Genomic DNA, 9,463 nt, shown 5'->3' with positions numbered 1-9,463 from the left:
TGCCATTCCTGTTTCTCTCTAAGACTGTATTTGATAACCTCCTTTTATGAAGCAACTTATGGTGGTCTGTTTTTAATATTCCATTCAATATATATCTTTAAAAGCTTACATTGCATGAAAAATAAATAATATGCATTTTATAACTGTTTCAATTTACTGTAAAAGGTTTTTGATTTATTTAATTTAATAAAAATGCAGCAAATATGTTGGTATCAAAAAAAACTAAACTCCCTCTACATCCGCCACTTCATTTCTTCTCTTTGAGTTGTAGCTTAGATTAGCACATTGTAAAACGTGCATTATCCTCCCCTGCTAAGGGCCAAATCTTTGTAAATTTTGTAGCCTGCTAAGTCTTTTAATGAATTTACATTTTATTTTTCAAAATTTTATATGTGTACATATGTACAAAATTTTAAAAAATTATTACAACAAATCCGTTTGAATAGAGATAAAATTGTGTAATATACATAAAAAAAATGTTAATTTTCAAAAATCAAATTTCTAAGTATTTGTGTTATTTACCTACATAAGAATTTTTAATTTTATGTTTATTGTGCGTTTTTCTTTAACCTTAAGTAATATACTATTATATTAATGAATGACTTTCGCAATGAAATGTATGTGTCTTAATCAAAAATCCGCGAAGCGGATTATAAAAAAGCGTAAACTGACCAATACTTTTATCGAAATATAAAGCGTGGAAATTTAATTTTAAAACAATTAAACAACTTTTGATGTAAAATTGTGTTGCTTTTTATAAGTTCAAATTTACCGGCAATTAAAAATTGATTTGAAGCGAGGGGAAATAACTGATACAAAGATTAGCAGCCATGATGTTTGTTTACACGAGGTAAGAACGAGTAATTGTGTAAAGTTGAAGGTACATTTATTAAATTTGCCTTTATTTGGAATTTTCCATGGATTCCGAGGCCTGGAAATTTGCATGGATATGATTTTTGGTCGTTGTGTCCCCATAAATAAGATTATACAAAATTTTTTTTCCTTTATGGAATTAAACCAATGAGAGGCGAGAATACAAACAAAATTGTTAAATATTTTTTATTTAAATTGTTTTAACTCCGAGAAACGCACAGCGACTTCGAACTTTCATATCATATAACCGACCATCTTTAATTTGTCATCAAAAAAAAATATAATTATATACTCCTGATATATGTTATCTATTTAATATTTAAGAATCTATAATATAAATTGAAATATTCATTGCGGATCAAAAATCCATTAATTATTTAAATTTCCCTCTAATATATATAACACTTTTTCTTGCATTGTAATTTAATGAAATGACCCATTTGATATAATTATATTGAATTATTTCTTGATAGTAAAAACATAATAAAGGGAAATATATCAAATGTTGAACCCGCTTTTGATTGGTTCGTTTAAATTTAAACTGAATTTCTCGAATTTCGAATTTTGTCGAATTTCGAAATTTGGAAACTTCTCCAATTCTTCTGGGCTTTCGTACAAGGGAATTCTAGTAGATTATTGGAAGACCTAGTCTCCAAAAAACACATAGATTATGCCATTGAGAAACTCAAGCACATTCTTGATGTCAACTTAAGAGTACTTGTGTGTGCAATCAGAATCTTTTTTAAAAAATAATTTTGTAAATGACCAATTAACAGGTAAGTAAATTTACAAGTTCCATTTTTATTGACGAAACAGCTGTCAATGATATCAAAAAGCCTGGATTTTAAGTTATCGTGGGGAATGGTTGTGTATAAAGTTTAAAAGTCGTAAGTTTTTAAGCTGTAGATTTTGGTAAAATCATGTGATTTCAAATTGTCCAAAAGTTCTTTTGTCTCCAGATCTGATTCACACAACTTCTAGAATATACAGTTTTACAGTACGCTTGAATTTTTTCCTTCACTACAGTCATTATCAGTATTAGTGAGAAGTAACGAAAGAGGCTTGGTTGAACATTTACTGGAACCTGCAATGTATCTTCATAATGATTCTTATGATTTGTTGGAATCCAATATAAATAAGGTAGTTCAAATTCATTTTGGCTCTGTGGAATATTAAAAATATTCAAAAGTGACATACTTTTGAAGAATTTCTTCCTTAGAAAGGGAAGTATGAGTATACGTAGGATAAACACTTTAAAAAATGAAATCCAAGTTGTTCTAGAATATTATTTATATAATTAACCCTACAAGCGAAGACAATGTATTTACCTGCTTTGTCGGCAGGTACCAGTACGTAATGATACGTAATGATCATCTTTTCTATATGATTTCTTTTTCACTTCTGGTTTATTGAACACAGTTGAAACATTAAAAAATTCGAATGGCTTGGTAAAATTTCCTTGCAAATCTAAACCTTGTTAAATAATTATTTGAAGCCAGTTTGACAACATTTTGGTAACGGATACACCTCAGGATCTGACATATAGACGTTTTACATTTGACACTTAGCAGTGCAAGAAATGGGTTCAATGTTTAATGCTAATTGAAAATATTTTTTTCTCACAATATACATGTATTTGTATTTTATATTTATGTTACATGTATGTTTAAAAGGTTAAAAGGGGTTACTAGTATCAAAAAGTTCGTGAACTGAGGCTATAAAATTAGTACTATGTAGTCTAAGCTTACAAAATTTTAATGGAACAAAAAACAACAAAAATTAAAGAAATGTTCAAATTTTTAGCTTGATATGTTCGTTATTTCCCAAATTATAATAAAATAAAAACGACATTATATCATCACCCGGCACCGTCGCCGATTAGTTTTATGACGTCCGATAACGTCATTGTTTTTCAATATCTGCTTCTTGTACCTCATACACTTATTTTGATCAGATTCCCTGGAGCTGAGTTAGATTTTGATCCCCCTGTTTATATGACTTTAAAATGTCATGAACAGCGGCTTTTAATGCATATAATATTGCAAATGGATTTATAAAAAGGTAGAGATCCACGCTTGATTGTGTCCGCATATTTTGCTTTTTGGAGTTCAATATCTTCAACACATGATCAATGTCATTTTGACGTGATTGATTTTTCACATTTTGACAACAAATCAACATTAACTGCGCATTCCTTTTCTCTCTAAACTATTTGATAACCTCTCGTATTAATTTCCGCTCAATATTCTATTCAAACATACCTTTGATAAGCATTAAGATGAAAAAATAAATAATATGCATTTTATAATGTTTCAATATTACTGTAAAGGTTTTTGATTTATGTAGATTTCATTGGCCAAAGTACAGTTATCTATTTATTGTTGCTTAGATTAGCAACATGGCCACTGCCACCCCTCTTTCTTTGTAAATTATTGAGCTTTTTCCCGGAGGAAATATTTCAATTTTATTAAATTGAACGTTTCTTCAAAATTTTGAGAAAAATTATTCCGAGAAAGGCGTCATGATCATCAGATGTCCAAAAGAAATGAAAAAAAATGTTATTACAAAAATCAAAGCCCAGTATTTGTGTTTCATACATATTTTTCGAAGTTCTAAGTTTGGCGCCACAGTATATTTGATATGACCCTTTTGCAATGAAATGTATGTGTCTTAATCAAAAATAACATCTTCGATGTTTTCCCTCCAATACTTTTATCGAAATAAAGCGTGGAACAAAATAAACCATAAGTCTATTTAAAACAGGCACTTAAAAATTGTAACTAAGAAAAAAAATTTCAAATGTTTTGCCTAATCTTTTTTTTTTTTTACATTTCTGCACTTATAGACATGATTTTTCTGACATTGAAAATTAAATAAGCAAGAAATTTTTTTTTTCAAAGTCTAACAATTTGTTGAAATAAGCAGATAGGTCAAAGTTATTTTAAATATTCAGAAAAAAAACATCGAAATTGGGGGTAAATGATATGGATGTGCGAAATTTTTGGCGATACCAATCCCTAGACTAATTGGTTAAGATTTAGAGATATATATAAACAGTGTTGATTTTATTTTAAATTTAAAGTGTTTTCTCTATGGTTGAAATAAATGTGGTTTTCCACCTTCTTTCAGTTTGTTCACGAGACTGGGTTCCCTATGATGGCCATTGTTATTTTCTGAATGAAACTGTGGACACTTGGAGCAATGCCAAGGTAACATATAATTCATTTTATGGGAAAATAAAATAGTTTATAACAACAAATTTAGATATAAATATTTTATTTTGTATTAGTCATATTGTTATTCAACTCAAGCATCTAAAGTTTACGCGTAATCTATTACCGGAAATGAAACATGACTCAGTGCGAGTAAATTTTAGCCGCAGTTAACTCTGCATCATTCTGCATGCCTCAGAATGCGCGCTTTGAATTGGTCTTTCATATGGGTCGCCCCGGGGATTTTCCAGGGGTCTGAATCATTTATATTTATATCTTTTAAACTGTCCTGTGAATTCTTTACAAATAGGGTTATTGCTATTCCCCTCCTCATAGACGTGAATTGATGAGCATTATTGTCAACATCACTTCCAAATTATAGTGTAATCATTTTTTTTTTGTTCAAAATAATAATACGAGGGTGTATGACCCTCGTATGAGAAAAAAAAATCTTTAGGAGAGTGTGTTAGGGGAATTCGTTCAATAATGACATATGCCTTTTAAAAAAAATAATAATGAAATTAATGTAGTTTTTACCTGAAAATCCTATTTTTTTCAGTCTGGATAAAGTTTTGCTTTCGGTTTCAAGTAATTGATTTAAAAAATAACAATATAAAAGATTAACATCATTTTGAGTGAATATGTAGGATAATTTACGTGTACTTCTGTTTCTTCTCAAATTTGTCATTTTGAAATTCTATACTGACTTGATAACTTTTGTATAGGTATATTCAAATATAAATGCATGAATACTGCATCCATGATTTTTTTTTATGTTAGCTATTTTCTGTTCCAATATCTAACTCTCCTTTTCGCATCAAAACCCATTTAAATCCTTATCTTGGCCCAATAGTGAAAAAATGAATCTATGAAATTAAAGATGCATTTGTTTATGTTTTGTAAAAAAGAATTGATCTCACTAAAATTATTATTATTCAAATTATCATCTTTATTTGCTTTTAACGTTTTTCCCCTCTAATTAGCTACATGTATTTAAAACACAAAACAACATTTTAGCTTAGAAAAGACTATTCTTTAATTGTTAAAATGTTATCCCAAATTATATAATATTTTAGTTGAAAGAGAGATTTATTCTCTGTTCTTTTAACTGTCCTCCTTTAGACTGTTTTTCTTTTTGCCTTGTAAATCGAGAATAATTAATGCAAAATTATATTTGTGAAATTACGTGTGAAATATTTTCCTTCATTAAAAAGCTGATAATATGCTTCAATTGACAGATACGTAAAAGTTCCTTCGGGAGCTTAATTCAAAATTCCACGTCAAAAACATTTTATTTATTTGATTATATCATTCATGTTATAATAAAAATATTGTAGAATATTTGCGAAAAACATGGTGCCCACCTTGTAGAAATTGAAACAACGGCGGAAACTCATTGGATCCAGTATAATTTTCTCTCTGACAGAAAAAATGGTAAGTTTCTACGTTTTATTTGGAAACATTTTTTTCTCCTTATAATACGAGGCTTGTCCCCCAAAACGCCGAACATTTTCAATATCTTTTCTTTCACTAAGACTATGAATGAAAAAATTGCGTCTTTATCAACATTTTCTGATAATGCCTAAGAAGTTCAATGAAATATCCCTATAAATAATTCTTATGTAAAAGCATCTTACGAATCAACTGTCGGCGCAACCCTGACGACGTCAGAACGTATCTCGTAGAGTTTGTGAATTCTTTCTGGAAACTATGCATCTAATAAAATTAAACAAATTCGGCACTGTATTTAATTTTGTTTTAGTTATGAAGCTGTATATCTCAAATAGTATTATTCCCATAAGATTGCGGGGTGAATTCTGAAATAGACAATTTCACAATCCTAATCAATGTCTAAATTAAAGTGCTTTGACACATATCGTCATAGATGTCAAATACTTGAGTTTTTTTCACACGAGTAGCCTAAATTATAGAGTATTTGTGTAGGTAGATCTTGTGAGATTACATTTCAGTATAGGCTAAAAGTCTGATAACAATGAAAACTTCAATGAAAATGCTATTTGTAAAGTCAAAAAAATATCGTGCGCCAACCACCGATTTTAACACCCTTTAAATGCTGATTATATGTTCATAAAACATCACAGGCCTATACTTTCTGACAAAATAACAGATATATCATTTTCCAATGGCATGCAAAAAATATTAGAATTGATTGACTAGTATTTGAAATATTCAAAAAGTTCGCAGTTTTTTCATCTTCTTCTCAAGAACCACTGTGCCAATTTCAACCAAACTTGGCACAAAGTATCCTTGGGTTAAGGGGATTTTGATTCGTTCAAATGAAGGGCAACGCCCTTTTCCAAGGGGAGATAATCATGAAATTGTTAAAAATTAATGGCATTTTTAAAACATCTTCTTCTCCAGAACCACCGGGCCAGGAAAGATCAAAGTCATGTGGAATCATCATCAGGTAGTGTAGATTCAAGTTTGTTCAAATCATGATCCCGGGGGCTAGGGTGGGGCCAAAATGGCCGATCCAAGTTTTACATAGGAATATATAGGAAATATCTTTAAAAATCTTCTTCTCTAGAACCACTGGGCCAGGAAAAATGAAACTCATGTGGAATCATCCTCGGGTAGTGTAGATTTAAATTTGTTCAAATCATAACCCCCGGGGCAAAAGTGGGGCCAAAATGGCCGACCCAAGTTTTACATAGGAATATATAGGAAAAATCTTTAAAAATCTTCTTCTCAAGAATAACTGGGCCAGGAAAGATCAAAATCATGTGGAATCATCATCAGGTAATGTAGATTCAAGTTTGTTCAAATCATGACCCCGGGGGCTAGGGTGGGGCCAAAATGGCCGATTTCATTTTACGGAGTTCTTAAAAATCATAGGAATATCTTAATAAATGTACCTCAGGAAAAAAATCTTGTAAAGAAAATCTTCATTCTCAAGTACTTCAAAGCTATGATTAGTGATATTTATATGGAATCATCCTCAGGTAGTGTAGATTCTAGTTTGTTCAAATGATGAACGCCTGGAGGGGGGGGGGGAGGGGGGAGTAAATTCAAGCCCGATGTGCTCAGTTGAGCGCTGTGGCCCCTGGGCATCTTGTTAAAATATAAATCCAAAATTGAAATTTTTCTATTGGCTGAACCAACATACCCATGTTCTCTTCTCCTATCTTAGAAAGGAGGAGTTACCATGCATACCATGTATATATAGTCACTGTGGCGTTTCTAACAAAACAACTGGTATGCGCAACCCGGATTATTCCGCGAAGCACATACTCAATCTTAAATGGACAATGCACATGTTTCACTGAGATAAAATCCCATATTCCTGGACGTTGCTTGAATATGGGTTATAATTGTCATTTATTTTAGCATTATAAATATATATTTTATCTTTTATTTCATTGTCTTTATTTTTTTCAGATTGTCAAGACCCGTCTTATTGCTGTGATTGTTGGATTGGGGCCACAGATCTTCATACTGAGGGCGTTTTTACTTGGAATTTTCATACTAATGTCACGTTTGATGATTTCAACGAGGTTCAGACTCAAAATATTTTTTCGAAAGACTGCGTCCGTATTTGTAATGCCGGATACTGGGATGTTGAAAACTGTAATAACAAACATATTTTTATTTGCGAAAAAAAGAATGATTGACCAAATACATCTCTAATGCTGAAAATTACATGATGCTGTATTATCATATAGATATCTTATCTCATATAATTCTATATGCATTTTAAATGCGCCAAGCCATTGCATTGCTATCTAAACATTCATTAGGCTGATGTTTGTATTCGTATTCATTTTGTTTCCTTTACTTATTCATTTTTTTTAAGTATATGTTCAAAAATATTTGGACTCGACCTCAATCCTAATCTTAGGTGATAACAATTGTTGCGAATTGTACCTTCGCTGAGCATTCGGCATTTTCGAATGAAAGTCTTGGGACCTTTACAAAAGATCTTAAAGTTCATTGATACTCTGATAAGGGAGACAAATCTTAATGATATCAATGTTCATTATTCCTTTATGGATTTTTCAAGTTGTAGGGTCCTTTTTTGTCCAATTTTTCCCCTCAAGCCATAATAGAATTATTTGTATTTTACGTATCAAATACACTCCTTTTGGAAAATCAGGAAGTTTCAAAAAACATTTCATATGAATGAACAGAGGATTAATTAAGAAATAAACAACAACGTTAAAAAGTTCAATGGTAGATATTTACATAGTAAACTACAGTAGGCATGTCACCTGCACAGATTTCTTAATCAGTGGCTGTTCCATCAATGAAACGTTTAAAGAACTTTTATTAATATTACGTGATCAAATCCTGTTGTGAAGCCCGAAGATTTGATCACGTACCAACTAAAAGTTCATTTCCCAGTGAACTTTTTAACATTGTTGTTTATTTCTTATATTTACATTCGGGCCAACGAATTGCTATGTAGTGAAGCGCAATATCCTAGAGTTTGTTTGGTCAAAATATCATCGCTCTGTAATCCGGTCACGCTATGACCTCTGACCCCCAAATGAAATTCACACAGAATTGAACGTATTTTCTTTTCAATAGATTCATGTAAGAAAGATATTTGCAATTGTAAATATTAAACCTCAAAACGCACGATGAAGATCACTCACTGCTCAAGAGCCCTTTTTGATTGGTACATATCTAATTAGAAGCATTTATAAAATGTGTAGGACTGGACAAAAATATCGATATTTTAATATATTGCAACAAATTGACAAAAATTATCGTACTGCAATACTTTTTTGTACTATAGATATATCGTCAAAATGCTTATACTAAGGAGTTTTTAATATTAAACATAAATATAAAAGTTAGAAAGGTTTATTATAAAGCCAAACAGTAAGACAGAAGCTGTTTTATTGGTCTATTTCAGAGCACAGCTATACAAAAATGAACAGCTTTTTTTTTTTTTTTTTTTGGGGGGGGGGGGGTTACTTATAATAGTTATGTTCATTCTGCATATTAATTAAAGTTAATATAAGAAGAAAATGCCATTTTATTTTCATTTAAAATATTGCAATACATATCGCAATACAATGAAACATATCGCAATATATTGCAATACAATCTCTAGCCAATAATAGAATAATAATAATAAAAATATGTCGCCATATTGGTGAAAAAATCTGGAAGGGAACGTAAAACATCATACATTCAATCAATCTTACGCGTCAAGAATCTTTACTGAACTTAATAACCAATCCATTTACAGTTGTATTATGCAATTGTTTATATAATTTATTTAGATAAAATGAAGAATTCTCTTATACTTTCCTCATATCTAATCAACCCATTTAAAAAAGAACTTAATAACCATTATCCACCTTAATCTGTTAAATAAATTTGTTTTATACAGCAACTTTTATTTATAT

The 9,463-nt window shown here is 30.6% G+C and overlaps 1 long non-coding RNA gene across 1 annotated transcript; it reads left to right on the top strand.

Moving 5' to 3' along the window:
* Positions 1 to 3,997: 3,997 nt before the first annotated feature.
* LOC134241532 (uncharacterized) lies at positions 3,998 to 8,147 on the top strand. The gene is made up of 3 exons (XR_009986681.1): positions 3,998 to 4,082; positions 5,423 to 5,519; positions 7,485 to 8,147. It is a non-coding gene; the product is annotated as an uncharacterized LOC134241532 (long non-coding RNA).
* The last annotated feature ends 1,316 nt before the right edge of the window (positions 8,148 to 9,463 follow it).

The sequence above is a fragment of the Saccostrea cucullata genome, unplaced genomic scaffold (assembly GCF_032062105.1).
Source record: "Saccostrea cucullata isolate Sc308-1 unplaced genomic scaffold, CSIRO_AGI_Scuc_v1 ctg2772, whole genome shotgun sequence".
NCBI classification, from domain to species: domain Eukaryota; kingdom Metazoa; phylum Mollusca; class Bivalvia; order Ostreida; family Ostreidae; genus Saccostrea; species Saccostrea cuccullata.
This window is presented reverse-complemented; position numbering and strand designations above follow the sequence as displayed.